The following is a 17879-nucleotide window of genomic DNA, read 5'->3' on the forward strand; positions in this document are numbered from 1 at the left end:
TTTTTCCACAATGAACTAATTAATATTTTTCTGTATGCCAATACTTAACTTACAGATTAACCCCTTGTAGGTCGCTCTTAGCTCAAACTTTATTAATATTATGAAACTGTAACACCTCTGTACATCACTTTTATAATGACAATTAGGGAATAAAAGAAGAAATGTTACTAATATTCCCTCTACCTGAAATTACTTTCTTCATTCTGTGTGCCTACAGGTCTGATTTAGCTAGAAAACCTTATTCCTCTTTAAAGTCACCTCTTCTCAGAAAGCTTCCTTGATAAACCTTCTTCAAATGCACATGGAGATCAGGATCCCTTTCTATTGGCTATCTACTCTGAGTCTGTTTCTAATTGTGCTCTTATAAGGAGGCTCAAAATGTCACGGGAAAACAAATTATCTTCTGAAAATATAATATCATATAAAAAAAAGTACATAGAGCAGCCAGATCCCACAGAAATCTGGAAAAAGACATGGAAACTCAGGCAGCAAGCCTAAAGGAAATAGTCAGTGAAAAGAGAAATTTAATATGCTTTGCTTCTGTTATCTTTTTACTAGACCTGCAGGAAACCTTTGTTCATAGAGACCCTTGTATAGTTGCCCACAGACATAATTTTGTGCTTGAAGCTTAATGGCTTAAAAACAGAGGAGAAAGTCAGACATAAACTGGAGTTTCTTTGACTCCCACTTCTAAATGAGCCAGACCAAACAAAATGTCTATGAGTCTAAAGGTATTTCTTATTCTCATCACAAGTCTGCATTAGTTACACTACTGCCACTAATGGGCTTATTCCTTTTAAGGATTTTTTGTTTCTGAATCCTTTGTCTTGTATGCAAGTTTACCTGATTTGGGGAAGAGAAGGGGAATCACAGAAAGGGAAGGACAAAGGGTGAACCAATGCAACAATGATACTCACTAGACACTCTGTTAGAAATGAAGTTTACAACTTGTGGGAGAGGGCAGTTGGGGAGGAAATTGGGAGAAAATGAGGGAGCGGGGAAGACTGTTCAAAACAAAATGTACTAATCCCTTATGTAACTGTGAGTCCTCCGTATATCACCTTTACAATAAAAAATAAATAAATGTGCATGCATTTCCAGTATGGGACAGCAATTCTAATAATATTTTATAATTAATTATAGAATTGCTTTTTTCTGCACTATTTATTAAGTACATAGTATAGACTTAGGAATTTTAGACATAGGAATCTTTTTGTTATCTATCTATCTATCATCTATGTCAATGTCTAAAAAAGACCCAAATCCCTTGCCTTATGTAGTCAATCAAAGAATTCCAGAATATATGTTAAATGGTGGCAAGGGCAATAGAGAACACCAGAGACAGTAGAGTAAAATCCATACTAGAATCAGGGGCGAGGATGATTGCTACTCTATAAAAAGCTGCCAGGGAAAACCTCTTTGACAGTGTCATTCCACAGACCCCTGAGTAAGGTAAGGGAGCACAGCTTTAGGAAATCTGAGGGAAAATTATTTCAGGCAGAGGCAAGAACTAGTGCAGAAGGCTGAAGGAGGAGAGTTTCTAAATGAATAAAGTTTGCTGTTTTTCTTATTATTTTCCCAATATTTCATTTTTTTTATCCAATCCTCTACCAAAACCTTGGAGAATACAAAGGGAAAGTATTGTTTTCGATCTTTCATCAATGAACTGATGAGAGGGGACAGCAGTAATCTGGTCAATAAATTCTAGTATGTCGTGTCTCAAGAACTAGAGCCCACCTAGGCACCCGTGATTCATGCCTATAATCCCAGCTACTCAGGAGGCTGAGATCTGAGGCTAAAGGCAAAGACAGACTGGGCAGGATGTCGATGAGACTCTTATTTCCAAGTAATCATCAAAAAGCCAAAAAAGAGGTGTAATTCAAGTGGTAGAATGTCAGCCTTGAGTGAAAGAAAAGGCTAAGGGAGAATGTTCAGGCCCTTAGTTGAAGCCCTAGCACCAGCACACACAGACACACAGAGAGAAAAGAACGGGAGCCTAAGTCACATATAGCTTGACTCTCTACCACCCACCACTCCCATACAGTCCTAATGAAGTTTGACATGCTACAGGCCCAGTCAGGAACCCTTAGAAAGAAGCAAGTGACTTGTCTCTTCATGGTGTGCCATAACCTGTACGTTCATGGAATTCATGAGCCAGAACACTAAAAGTACAGGTGGTCAGACTCACAGAAATGGTTACAGTTGCCTCTGATCCATTATGAAGAACACTATCAGGCACAGAGGTAGTGCTTATGTCTGCCTTCAAGGGATACCCTGGTGATAACCCTCTCTGAATGATTATATCTTGACTCAGGACCTAATTCTTCCCCTAAAGACTGGAAGTGCAAAGGCTTGTTCCTCCAGGGAGATCTGACCTCTAGCCTGCAGGAGTGTGGTCTCCAGCTCTGACCCCAGCAGGCAAAGTGAAGCAGATCACAGTATTCTAACAGCAGTACAGTTCCCAGACCCTGGAGGATTCAGCCTTAAATAACACCACATGTCGGACATTACTGGACAGTTTTGCTTCAGCTTTGCCCAGCCCTGCCCAATTCCTTTTCTCATAGTTTTCCCTGCTTGAAGTTAAGGTATGCCTGCCCAGCCCTCCTGCCGCTTTATCTGTCTCTGGTCCCTAGCCTCTGTCAGCAAGTGCTCAAACAAGAACACACAAACCACCACAGAGTAAGTCATAGTTCAAAGTACTCTCACATAACTGTCAGCTCAGGTGACTTTCACCACAGACCCTCTCTCACATAGTGTGAGTGAGTATATGTGCATGTTCATATGCTAATGCACACACATGCCCATGTCCACCTGTATAAATGGATATGTGTAAATGTGCCTAAGCACATAGACACTAGAGACTTGTTTTGTTTTAATTACTTAATATTTATCATATTCTCATGATTTGTAGGGCAAGTAATTAATCTGTGTGAAGGATTGTTTTAGATTTGTTTAAGCCAAAAGAAAAGAATTTCTAGATAACTTGCATCTAACTAGAGGATAAAGTTATCACAAATAGCAGAAACTGCCCAGGATGGACTCTGGTGGCCACCAGGCTTTGCAACTCTCCTCGTACCCTGGGGCTGTGAGACTTCTTAGATCCAGCTGTAGGTTACTTTTTGCAAAATTCCTGGAATTACCTCTGGTGAGATTTTTGTCCATTTTTGTCTTATGTTAAAAGTTTTGGATTTTGGTAGGTTAAGGAGACTGGTTGACATGATAATCAAAACACCACAGTAGCCTCAGGCTTTTGTTTCTGACAGTAGACTGCTGTATTTTCTTCCTGTCCTCTTTCATTTTTACTGATGCACTGTGATTTTGACCCAAGTAATCTTGTATAGCATGAAGAACAGTTCAGGTTCGTGTGAATAGCCAAAGTGAGCATGCTGGGTCTTCAGTAGACTCATGTCTCCCTTCCACCTGCCCCCCCCTCCCGACTTTCCTCCTCAAATGATCTATGTGGACCCCAAGGGACATTCAGACTCAGAACATAACCGATAAATGAGCTGTAAACAATGATGCCTACTCTCAGAACAAATAGTACATGTAACAGTGTGAGAGACAAGTTAAAATTTCTCTGGGCTCTATTATTTGTTCAATATGTTGACTGCATCCTTTAGTATTTTATGCTTCATTAGGTAGTATCGTGGAAGATATTTGTTTTAATATGAATCATGAGGAATGTGATGATTCTGAATTCGAATTTTTTCCTTCACCAACTCCTGAAATTTTAGATTACTTCTTCTATTGCTTGTATACTTTCTTTTTCACTTTTTATTTTTTCCTTTTCATTCCTTCTCTTTCTTTCTTCTTTCTCTTTCCTTCCTTTGTTCCTTCCTTTTTGGTTTTTATTATGAAAGGTTTGAACTAGGGCCTTACATTTGCTAGATTGTGTGACTGCTAAAAATGAGCCTTTAGCCCAATTTTCACGGTTTTGTTTGTTGTTGTTGTTTTGTTTTTAGAAAAGAAAAGTCTTGCTTCTTGGGCATAGGCCTGAGCTGCTAGCATGCAGGCTTCCCCTCATTGCTGGGAAACAAAGATACATGTCATTGCATTCAGTTTTCCTCAAGAGACTGGGGCTTATAAACTTTTCTGTCCTAAATGGCTTTGAACCACAATCCTCCCATTCTCAGCCTCCCAAGTAGATAGGATTACAAGTGTGAGACCATCAGTGAACAGATGTGCAATTTTTTGCTTGAACATCTGTAAGACAAAAGATGTTTTGGCTGAGGTGTTCAACTACCTAGCTTTAATACATGGATTGTTTGGTTTTATTTCTAAGTCCTTGATTATTGAATGTTGAATGAAGAAAGCCTTAAAGGAACTACACAATTCAAATGTTTTATTTTACAGGGTTAAAGAAATGACTGAACCCAGGAGGGAAGCTAGGGCACTGACTTTCTCAAAATTTCTTAGGCAACAGTCTACCAGTTGGCAGAGAGAGGTACTTGTTCAATGCTTGTGCTTTATTCTAGTTGAGAGAAAAGGTCGACTTAGATCAAGGATACAAATGAAAAACCAGCATAGAAAGCTGCAAAGTTAAGAACACAGAGGAGGAAACCACAAGGGAACTGGATCATATTTCAGAGTCTAAGCACACACACACACACACACACACACACACACACACACACACACACACACACACTATAATCTGTCTTGTAAATTAATTCCACACTTAATTTTTCAAATTCCTTCTTATTTTTCTAGATTTGAGCCAATGTAAGGGAGAAGAAATGTTCTAGGGAAGTGGCAGCTGGGCATAGCATATAGTGGTAAACTAGTTTACTTTCTCAATTTCCTTTCATATGTAGATTGGGCCCTGCCATGTCCTTTGTCGTTTTTTACAAAGATCTAAGCTTCCTTCCCAAGGCATCATCTTTTATTAATCAGCTATCCACAACAGAGTCCAAGAGGCTGGAACAGGGTTCCGACAGATGTTGATAAATGTCTTAAGTTTCTTATAAACTAAATCAAGGCCAGCCATGTTTTATTAATAAGTTAACCTTCATACACACTTGGTCCTCTGCATATTGTCTCACACTTTATATGCCATCCTGTTTACACTGGTTATCCTGACTCAACTCAATACAGTCTGCCTTTATTTGGACAGACAGGCAGCAGAGGACATGCTTTTACATCTACTTAATGGCCAATATAAACAGTCATTTACAGATGCACATTTTAGCAAAATAACACTAGGTGTTAAACAGTCTAGAGAATGACCATTGTGGTTTTATGAACTATGTTTATTTTAACTAAGACTTAAGATAAAAATATAAAAATGATCAAAAGCCTGCTGAACTGAAATGTTTAGGAACGTACCCTTCAAGATCATTATGCCTGAGCTCTAGGAGCCAAAACTCACTGAACAAACATAATGCTAGGAATAGAGTCTGGTTCCAGCCTGTATTTCTTTGAAGGGTTCTTACCTGCATCTCCAAAAATAGTAAAAGCATTTCACTATTCAGGTAGGTAATTCTCCTGATAGTAACTATATTGATTCTGTTAGTTCAAGGCATATTAGAAAAAAAGTAAAGAACTGAGACAAGAAAATATAATTCATATTATGGAATAAATTTTGTATAGTAATAAATAAGTTTCAGGTGTCAGCTATGCTGTTAGACTGGTGTGACTGAACAATTCTACCAAAACTTTTCTTCAAAAGTTCTTAGAAGCAGAAGACTTGCCTGCTTTAATTCACATCTTTGTGTTTTTTTGATTTCCCAACTTAAGTCATGTGGATGGGTTCTCCAGATGGGTGTCCTACTCTGGTACATTCTATATCTCATCGGGTTGTGAACTGTCTCTGATTTTACAAGTCTCTCCACTGCAATTGCTTCTTGTTCAGACTTTACCATAAACACACAGAATTCCATTCTGTATGGTTTGGTCATTTTTCCTTTGAGATCCAATTTCTCTCATTGACTAAGGGTCCTGGGTGTACCTTGCCACTATCTTTGAGCTCTGTGAAACAGTGCACAGCATTGGGAAAAATTTTCTTCCTTGATTGTAGATGACATCTGAACGTATTATGGATTAAGAAGTAACTGTGAAAACTTTTTCCCATTACATCAATGCCTGTTTTTCTTTAGCTGCTAATTCTCCTTTTTGCATGGTACAAAAATGCCCGCTTGGAGCTGGGAATATGGCCTAGTGGCAAGAGTGCTTGCCTCATATACATGAAGCCTTGGGTTCAATTCCCCAGCATCACATATACAGAAAACGGCCAGAAGTGGCACTGTGACTCAAGTGGCAGAGTGCTAGCCTTGAGCAAAAAGAAGCTAGAGACAGTGCTCAGGCCCTGAGTCCAAGCCCCAGGACTGGCAAAAAAAAAAAAAAAAAATGCCTGCTGCAAAGAAAGTCTGTCCCAAGTCAACATGGGCATATTAGGCAGAGACCAGTAAAGTATATGCTCAGGTTTTGCAAGCTTACCAGGAAGACAAAAGTAAAAAGATAAAAAGAAAAGTAAAAAGTTACAATGATTTTCACAACATAAAAATATTTCCTGAGTAGAGAAGTTAGTATAAAGGGTCCACACTAAAAAGATAAATACTTTTACAGTTTTGGTATTTATAATCCATCAGTACTGAGTAATGAGAACACCAGGTATTGGCTGTACCATATGGTAAACATTCTGTTTGTTACTAGATTTGGAATATAAGGCTAAATGTAAGAAGAAAAGTAACCTTAGCACAACCTAAGGACCATTTTGCTTACTCATGGCAAGACATGCTCTAGCAAGACAGAGCATGCGTGTTGTCTCTAGTCTTGCTCTTCCTCTAAAGTCATGACTTCCATCATGGTGACTTCACCCTCATGATCTCATCTAGTCCTAATCGACTCTGACAGGCCTTACCTCCAAATACCATTATTATCACATGAATTGGTGATTAAGTTTCCAATGTATAAACTTTTGAGGGACTCATTCAAAACAAAGCAGTCCTTTACGGTATACAATGAAAAATGAAGTGTTTGATTTACTGAGTTAACCTATGAACAACCCATTTACTCAAGAATATGAATTCAGAGCCCTGTTTGTGTCACATACATGGATAAATTGTTACTTCAAAATTCATACATCAAAGCATCTAACCTGTCCAGGACACTCAGTCACCCACATGCTGCTTTTGCTGCCACAAATGTCTTAGAAATGTCTTTGTCTTCTTTTTGTATAAGCTGACTTTTCATTTTCCTTCATAGCCACCTTGTCAGTTCTTTCATGAGAGAGGTATCTGCTCCATGACAAGTGGGTGAAGGCCTCTGAGGGGCTTCTACAGCAACCTTCTTCACCAATTAAGCAATGGGATTAAAAATATTGCATAGATATGTGTGGTAGACCACAATGAAATTCATTTGAATAATTAGCATACACTTTAAAAGAATGCCAAATGTAAAAATCTGTTTAATCTTGGGTATGAGTGCTAATGGAAAGGATAAAGGTGAATGAAGAGGGAGAAGGATGGTGAATCAAAATACTTTGTTGTACATGTGTGAAAATAGAAGAGTGAAGCTTGTTGGGATGTGTTTGGGAGGAAGAACTGGCCGACAGGGTGAATCAGATCCAGATTCATTATATGTACATATGGATGTGTCGGTGTGTAATAACCGTATATACCTCACTGATGCTAATAAAAATACTCCATTAATTGTAAATATATTTATCCATACACGCCTTTAAACTATGAATGACTGAGGGAATTTATCATTTATTTTTATCTGAATTCATGCACCACTCTATGAATTCTCTTAAGTAAAGAAAACTGAGCTAGATCTAATTAACAATTTGATGCACTGGGAAATAAAGCCATTGTAAAACATGGAAAACTACAGAATGACTCCTAACACTTCTCCTCACTCTCTGAGCCTTCAATCTATTTCATTGGTGCATGTAAAAGATGCACATCAGAGCTCAGCAGTAAGGACATTAAATCCTGCCCGAGAAAGAGGCATCAAATACACATAAATCAAGTCCACAACTTAGTGACTGCTAGTTTTTAGTAGACACTATTTTAGATCTGTAAGGTCCACCCCCCAGGGCTCCATGCAGATGCCCCCCACCTGTCTAAGTCTGTACTCAGTACCTGTGTTACCTAGGTAACTGGCACACCTGGAAGCAGTTACCTTCCCCTTCTCTGAGATCATATCCAATCTACCTGTCCATACCTCTCGCCTTTCCCTATATAATCTGGCTCAACACCAGTCTCCACACTCATTCCTTTTCTCTCTCTCCTTTTCTCTCTTGCTCTCTCTTGCTCTTTTCTCTCCTTTTCCCTTCTTCCTTCCCCTCTGTCTCCCCTTGCCTCCATCTTGTGTGGGCTTGCAGTTTGTTTTCCCCCTAATAAACTCTTTTCTGCCTGAACCATGTGGCAGGTTTCCTTTCTGGCTAGCCTTACAAGATACTTTTGTTACTATCAAATATATACATAAAATCATATTCTTCTGGCTGATGTAGAGTAATGGCATTGATCTATTCCCTCCTCAAACAATTCAAAACCAGACCAAATGTATTAGGCAACAAATAGTTTTAAAGATATTGGTCCTCATGCAAGGCAATTGAAACTGAAAATAGAATTGGTGAGCCCTATGCTTACCCTAGCTTACCTACTAGCAAGAGTTTTCAGGCAGTGATGGAAGGAAAGTGACACAGGCCAAGTCCAGCAGATTTCCGAGTTAAGAACATGAAATGGAGAATCTGGAGACAGTGTAGCTCCAGGTCACAGGACACAATAATGAAGAGAGAATCCCAGAGATCTTCCAAGGGTTATACTTGAGTATCCAGAGAAATTACCCAAGGCCAGAGGAAAGAACAAGGAAGGAAGGGAGGGAGGGAGGGAGGGAGGGAGGGAAAAAGGAAGGAAGGAAGGAAAGAAGGAAGGAAAGAAGGAAACAGACAAAGACAGACAGACAGGAAGGAAGGAAGGAAGGAAGGAAGGAAGGAAGGAAGGAAGGAAGGAAGGAAGGAAGGAAGGAAGGAAGGAAGGAAGGAAAGAAGGAAGGAAACAGACAAAGACAGGCAGGAAGACAGGAAGGAAGGAAGGAAGGAAGGAAGGAAGGAAGGAAGGAAGGAAGGAAGGAAGGAAGGAAGGTACGAAGGAAAGACAAATTTCTTTGTAAAGAATTACAAGAAATAACACCCAACTTATTCAGAATCAGCAACTCACAATTTAGGATGCAAGGGAACTGTGCTCAGATAATCTGTGCCTGGATAGTGAAGAATAAACAAGTGCTGCTGAAGTCCCCACTAACAAATCTTAAAAGCAAAAGCTGAGCTTTCTTGTAGTGGTACATGCTTGTCATCCTAGCACTTGGGAGGTATAGGCAGGAGGACTGTAAGTTCAAGGGCACTGTAGGCTGTGGTCTCAGAGAAACATCATGAAATCCAAGTTCATTAGTGCCACATGTTTAATCTCATAGGTGGAATCTATCCTTTTAAGGTATCTTTTAAGATGCAAGTAGGAAGGTAGATGATAGATAGATATGTAGATAAGAAGATGATAGAGAGATAGATATAGATAAATGATAGAGAGGTAGATAGAGATATAGAGATAAAAAATAGATAGATAGATAGATAGATAGATAGATAGATAGATAGATAGATAGATATACATGTGTGAAATATATAGTGAACCACTTTGTGCTATTAGAAAATGAATGACAGGGACCTATAAAAGGCTTGTTCCAGAACGGGTACCAGCAGTTGAACTGTTGAACATTTTAACAGTTGAATGGTTGAACTGCTTTATATGTGTGTATGAAAATAGAACAATAAAACCTGTTATATTTTACAGATGCAACAACTTCATAAAGACATAAAACTACAAGCCAACATTCTCTATGAACATAAATATAACAAATTCTTAACAAAATTTTAGCATATATCATCCAACAATATATTTGAAAGATGGTATAGTCATCTCTTTATATCACTGCACTCTGTATCCATACACATAACCAACCAAATATTGACAATATTCAGGCAAAATTTTCATTTCTACTGACTATATGCTGGCATTTGTCTTTGTTTTTATTCCCTAAGCAATATAGTATTAAAAAACTTGCAAAGTATTTACATTGCATTGGATTTCATAAAGAGATTTAGAAAGAACTTAAAGCATATAAGCAAATAAACATAGGTTTTATGTGAAAATTATTCATTCTATATAAGAGACTTGACATCTATAGATTCTGGTATCTATGGGGTGTCCTGGAAGTCATCTCCTCTGGATCTAAGAAGGTGACTGCACTGCAGATTGAGTGTGGTTTATCCCAGAATGTCAAGTAAGTTTGACATTCAAAATCAATCAAAGTAATCCATAATATCTACAAAAAAAGGAAACCATATGATTGTTTCAATAAACACAGAGACAACATTGAACAGAATTTCTAACATTCATTCCTGATACAAAAAAGAAGCTCTCATTAGAGAATGAAGGTAGATTTCTCAACTTAATGAAAGATATCTATGAATACTTTAAGATGGTAAACTACTAAATGTTTTCACCTCTATAGTAGGAGAAATGCAAATGCACTGTCCTTGGTAGGAAAGATTCTTATCAGTACAATAACCCAATTAAAAGACCCCAGAAGCATCCAGATAGGAAAGGAAGTAATACATCTGTCATCACTGCAGAGCACACAATTGTACCTGTGAAAAATCCGACAATACCTACATTAATATATACTACAACTTACAAGTAAATCCAAGTAGTAAATTACAGGGTCTGAAATTAACATGAAAATATAAGTGGCATACTAAGGAAAATTGGAAGTTAAAGTAACTAAAATAATGCAAATTATAATGACATCAAAGATATGAACTACTTACAGATAAATCTTCCAAAAAATGACCAAGGTTTTATTCCATGATCAACGAGTCCCCTTGCTTTTGGGCCTATGATAATACAGTTTATCATGGTAGGGCCATGTGCAAGAGGAAACCCATTCCCTTTATGCTGGCAGGAAGTTAAAGAGAAAGAAGCAAGGTCAAGATTCCACTATCCCTTTCAAGTGCATGACCCCTAAGGCTTAAAGCTTCCCACTAGGCCTACCTGAATTTTTACCACAAGCCAATTGTTCCACAGTAATCAACAACTCTTTGCTATATGAACCTTTGGAGGACAATCCAGATATAAACTACAGCCACATATATGGTAAAAAATAAAATTAAAAATATACTCACAGGGCTGGGAATGTGGCTTGGTGGTAGAGTGCTTGCCTAGCATGCATGAAGCCCGGGGATCGATTCCTCAGCACTACATATATAGAAAATGGCCAGAAGTGGCACTGTGGCTCAAGTGGCAGAGTGCTAGCCTTGAGCAAAAAGAAGCCAGGGACAGTGCTCAGGCCCTGAGTTCAAGCCCCAGGACTGGCAATATATATATATTTGAAATTTTTTAGATTTCTTTCCAGAAATAGTATCTGTCAAACATCCTGGGCCAGAAGGACCAGAAGGACCAGAAGGACCTTCAGGTCATGGCCATTCTATATCTGCATCAGAACTGAAGCGCCACTTATTCTTACCCATCTTTCAGGGTGTTTGCATGCACAACCCTGCCATGCCATAATTCTGTACTGGAATGTTGAAGAAGCCCAGGCTCTTAGAAACATAAATAATCTTTCTTTCTTTCTTTTTTTTTTTTTTTGGCCAGTCCTGTGCCTTGGACTCAGGGCCTGAGCACTGTCCCTGTGGCTTCTTTTTGCTCAAGGCTAGCACTCTGCCACTTGAGCCACAGTGCCACTTCTGGACATTTTCTGTATATGTGATGCTGGGGAATTGAACCCAGGGTTTCATGTATACAAGGCAAGTAACTCTTGCCACTAGGCTATATCCCCAGCCCCAAATAATCTTTCATTAAAGAAATCAAAAGCAAAAGAAAAATGAGTTCCTGATACAAGACTAGCTTTATCTATGGAACAGACTTCCATGAAATATTTCATTTCCTAATGTGGACGAATGAATGAAGCCTCTTTGCTTAATAGCTTATTTACAAATGAATCTATAGAAACATAAAATTTGGAAATATTCTCTGTAGTTAGTCTTTCATGTTTAGTCAGTCAGGTATTAAATCTTCCAGAATCATGAATTTCCTTTGGGAACATATCTTCTGGTTTTGATAGTTCACACTGTTGGAAAGGATGTATACATACACACATACATACATACATATATACACACACATATTAACTATTGTTTTTCTTTTCTTTAGTTTTATGCCTATTCATTCTGTTCAGATCAGTTCACATCATTTTCCTCAGGAGTTTATGCTTTTTATATACATTATGTAAACATAACATTATATTATATATATTACATGCATTTTATGTACATTACGACTTATCTGAGCCAACATGTGCTCCTCACATGCAGTTCTTTAGTGTTCTTATGATCCTTATTCTCTGCTAAGATAAATCTCCTGTAGGGAGACACATGTTTCAGTTGCAGAGAGAGGGAACAAGGATCTTTGTGTTCTTGTTATTAAGTAGAAAATACAGAGCCCAGAGGAAAAAAAATCAACCTTTTCTTTCACATTTACTGCACTTCTGTTAACCTTTAACATACTAATTTCTGTGGATATTTTTCTATTTACTCTGTAGAAACTATTAATAAACCTTATTGTCAGAATACATTCAACCAAATAAATGACTCACTCTATCAGAATTTACTTGTTATATTTAATGTCCTTTTTAAATCTTAATTTCTTCATCTGTGAATTGGAAAAAAAATCCTACCTTATATGAGTATTTTATGCTTAGTGAAACAAAACATTAAAGACTTCAGCCCCATGCTTTTCACAGGTGGAGGTTTAATCATCATGTTACCTGTCCCCATCCCATATTCCCATTTTGACCTCCACCAGTCCATTTGCTGTCCCAGATGTTCCCAATGCTACCTAGGCTTAGTCATTGAGCCCTGAGGCTGCTGGATGATGGACCTGCAGCTTGTTAATTAGCATCTTCCCTGATCAGATAGTTATTTCCTTTTGTTTATAGAAATTCAACTCTTCTTTCCAACCAAGTGCGCTTTTTTTCTGATCTAAACAGACTTAAATTTATTTTTTTCAGGAAAATCTCAGGAAACCATATCAGGTCCTTTGCTAAAATTCCAACATAACATCTGCCAAATCTTCTAGTTCAAGTCAAAAGATAAGTTACTATGTTGGTATATTTGATTTGTTCTTTATAAACTTTGGCTAGATACTGCTAATGATTTGAATGTCTAATTAGGTGTATTTATCATCATATAATCAATTTATTCTGAAGCACAGATAGAAGTCTATTTAAAATATGAATTTTTAAATTATAGTAGTATTTATTCATTGTAGAAACAAAAAATCAAGAGAAGCATAAACCAAAAAATGCCTGTAATCACACTGCAAAGATAACTCTTAACATTTTGTTATGTCTTGCTCGCAAGTATTATATTCAAATTATATATGTGAAATTCAATGCGCACTTCTTTGTAATAAACATATGTAATAAAATTTCATTATTGTTGTATTTGCTTTTAGTCAATTTTCTACAATGAGAATTTTTTATGCAAGGCAACAACCATTTCACAAATTTAAATCTTAATTCAATAGCCCCTGTAAACCCATATTTGTAGTTCAGTAAATTTGAAAGGAATCAGTATCATTACAGATTCTAAACAGAAATACACTTGTGTTTCAAATTTTCTGCTTTTCATTAGGAACTCTCTTTGAAACTCATCATGATACCCTAATGATTCTGTTTCTCTGGTGCCTTCCTCTCCTTGTAAATCTCTAAATGCCAATAAATGATAGAAAATTTAAACTTAGATGACATCAGGGAAAATTTTGTTTTCATTGTCTTTCCATGAACTAGCTCACACTAATTTTCTTATAATACCAAAGAGCCTCTTAATCTTACAGCTATATTTGGATTTGGCTTTAATCTTCAACTCTCATCCCCCAAAGCTCTTTATTAATGAGTATTTTGCTGGACATGATTGTATCTCAATAATACAGGTCTTTCTCATATTATCAGACTTTCAGTAACTTTCAATCAAGTTGACTGAATACAGATGCTGGCTGCTCTATGACTCATTAAATGACTTATTGATGCATCTAAAGCATTCCTGGGAGTCATCCTGGAATGGTTTGCAAGCTCATAGAAAGATGAGTAATTCTAATCTTCTAGGAGTGCCTATGTTGTTATTGCAAGATTTACTATGTCCACTCATGGGAGAAGAGGCTGTTTCACTTTCCTCATTTGTAGTTCCTGAAGAAATGGAGTTTATACTCCATTGTATGTAAGCTATAGAGTGTATATTTCATTGCATTATAGTGTGTATATACTTCAACACTGCCATCTAAACAGTGCTTCATCTGTTCTCCATGACTTTCTCATTCCAGGTGTGACAAAACAAATTTACCAGGCTTTAAAATTCATGCACATAGTGGCCAGATGATTTTTTTTTTCTGTATCCCCAGCATTGAAACCAATGGCTAGAATTCCATTGCTTGAATCAAACTGTCAGATATGGTAAAACTCACATTATGTCAGTTTGCTTCATGCTATCAAGATTATTTCAAATAACCAACCTAAATGTCATTGCAAAAAGAGCAGTGACACAGTGCTGGGATCAAAGTACTGGAGTTAGTCTGTCTAGATTTGATTTCCACTTATTTTGTGAACATGGGCAAATGATTAAACTCTATGTCTCAAATTTTTTCATCTACAAAATTGAAATGATCCTAATAGCTACAGTACAGGAGTACAATTATCTGTCCTTTTTTTCAGGAGAGTGCTGTGTATGTAATATATGCCCAGTAAATATCACCAGCAGTTAGTATGGAAGATCTGTAATGAATGGAGTACCAGGAACAACTCTCTTACATTGGACTGTGTCCAACATAAATCTATAGAGACTAAATGTGGTGGAAATGAGAACAACTTAGTACCATAAGAGATTTCTAGGTTTATGAATTTTATTCTCAGAGGAAATGTTGACAATTTCTTTTCTGAATTAGAAAGTCCAGAGGGATCACACACAGCAAAGCTAAATACCATTAGCATTTATTTGATTGAATTTGGTCTCAGTTTTGATTCATCCTTCACTGGATTTCAAGCTTAAATCCAGCCTCCCTCCCTGCCCCCTCAGAGTGTAATAGATTCATTGATGCCAAATCTGTGCTATAAATTTCTTGCTTAATAATGAAAAACTGAATGGGCTATAATTTCTCTCATAACTACATCAGATTATTCCATGTTTCTCATATTATTTTGGAACATTAAATTTTTTAATAAATTAAAAAATAACTCTAATATTAAGATAATCCCAGCATTTTCTTTCATCCTTTGAATGAGTTCAATGACTATGTTGCTCCACTAGAAATGTCCGGGATTCTTCTATGAAAATATAGATTTTCTTCCTCTTTGATTTCCAGTTCCACTCTCTGGGAGTTGTCACATACCAATAACTACAGCTACAAGTTAAAAACCTTCCCAAGGAGGAGAGGTACCCAGCTCCTTGAGCTCTATGGGAATGGCTTGTTCTATGAAATCAGGTGCCCCTGCACTGTTTACCAGAAAACAGAGTGCCTTACTTGAACACACATGCTTAACTCAGTGAGGAGATGTGGAAGAAGAAACTTTTTTCTCATTTTGGGGAGGCCATTGTGTCCCAAAATTCTACCATTCCTGTAGAACTGGGCAGTAAGCATTTTTCAGACAATGTCTGATTTAATGCTTCTGGGAAAGACATGCTGGCATTAAAAGGAGGGGAATCAGTAATTCTGTCTTTATTGAGAATAAAACAAGAAAGGATCCTAAATGGTAGCAGAGATAGTGGAGTTGAATGAAATAAATAAAATCTAGACAGGAAAGTTTAAATCTGATTTCTAATAATGGCTGGAGACATGTCTGCTCCGGAGAGCTTTGAGAGGTTTTCTTTCTCAAGTCAGGAACCATGAAAAGAGTAGAGAATTTCAAAATGCTTTCCTCTGATTCAACAAAGATGCTTTGGTTGTCTGTGACAATGGACTTTTTTCCTGCTCTTTTTTCCCCTCTTTGTATGTTGTTACATAAAACCATTCAATTTTTGATAGGTGGAATTCAGGCTTTGACATAAAACTTTTTGTAGTCACTCTCTTCCTTATCCAGTGTAAATAAAACCTAAAGTCTACACATCAGTCCTTTGTGTGTTTGGAATTTATTTGACCACTTTCTGCTCATCACTATTTCTCCCTAACTTGTGGATCTATACTTTCCTCAGAAATAATACATCAAAACTTATTTTTTCTCCTTAAGCACATTACTGTTTTTGTTCATTAATAATGGTCATCCAAGTGAAAAGCCCATTGGTTTATAAATGCTGGAGCAATGGTAGCTGCCAGAGAAGTTGTGCCTTTGACTCCAGATAGTCCTGAAGTCCTCGAGCTGGCCCTGGAGAAACGAAGAGTTCTCTTGCAAGCCAGTGGCAGGGCTGCCCTTTGGCACTATCTCCAGTCTCCCACAGGACAGTCTCTGATCATGGTAGAAATGAGGAATTCTAGGTCCAGAGAAGGTCAGTAAACACCAAAGTAGGACTTCGTTTATAACTCCAGCAAGCTTGTACTAGTAACTCCAAAAAATCAGATGTTGCTATCTTAAAACCAAGCCTAACAAATTTACTCCATTGGATGAAAAATCCTGAGATCTTCATTGTACTTTGGAAATTATTTTCTACTCAGATCCCTTAATTTTAGAGTCTTAGATTGGCAGCTTTTCAGTTAGCACAAATTACTCTAAATTTGAACTCTTTAAAATCTCTTACATAAATGTTGATTTTTTTCTTTACGTTAATTTTCCTAGAAATAACACTTATCTATCATGTATTTAGAAGACATAGAACTTCATCTGCTCACCCACCGTTGTCTCTGTTTTCACGGAGTGGGTACTGAAGTGCCAGACTTTGAAGTCAGGCCCCACTTTACCACATGAACCCCACTTTACCACGTGAACCCCACTTTACCATGCGAACCTGAGATAAGCAGGCCCTGTGAGCAAACCCAGGACAAGCCCATTAGGGCCCAGCCAGTCAAGAACTCTAACCGCTGGGAATGCTTAACTCTGACTGCCCCCAGAATGCCTCAAGCCCTGAGCCAATCAGATTTGTACCTGTGTCCTAATCTTGCTTGCTTGAACACCTGATTGTTGTAACTTTGTTTTTGCCTTTATAAGCCCTGTGTAATCGTAGCTCCAGACTTCCTCCGCTGTGTCGGTGGGTAGGATGAGGCCCGAGTTGCAGCTCGCTTAAATAAAGCCTTGCCTTGCTTTTGCATTTCGGAATGTCTGAGTCTCGGTGGTCTTCTTGGTGGTGGTTTCGGGGCTTGGCACAACAGGTACATCTCCCCTCCCCCTTTAATTTTGGATTGTGGTAACAGGCTGTTTGCAGCACCAAACATTCAGGCAGATGTTTTCATCAGGGACAGACTGTGTGTGAGCAAATCCCTTTGATTCTTTCCTCTCTTTTTCTCTTTCTGTTCTTCTTTCTTCATTGTCTTTCCTACTTCTTAACACTTTTTCTGCATATTATATGGAATATTCTGCAGTTATTTTTTAATGGAGTCAATATAAATTCTAAACATGATGAACCAGACTTGACAGAGGAGACAGAAGCTGGAAGAGACACAGGAAACCAAATGTACATTGTAAGTACTGCACAAATTCCATTTGCCCAGAGTCTTAACTATGCCAGTATGAAAAAGGCAAAACTGTGCCAGTAAGACAATTGTAATCAAAATATCTTTCCATTCTAATTTTTTTCTCTTTTCTTTTCTTTTATTTGCCAGTCCTGGGGCTTGAGCTGATGGCCTAGGCACTGTCCCTGGCTTCTTTTTGCTCAAGGCTAGCATTCTACCATTTGAGCCACAGCA

The sequence above is a fragment of the Perognathus longimembris genome, chromosome 9 (assembly GCF_023159225.1).
Source record: "Perognathus longimembris pacificus isolate PPM17 chromosome 9, ASM2315922v1, whole genome shotgun sequence".
In the NCBI taxonomy this organism is placed as follows: Eukaryota; Metazoa; Chordata; class Mammalia; order Rodentia; family Heteromyidae; genus Perognathus; species Perognathus longimembris.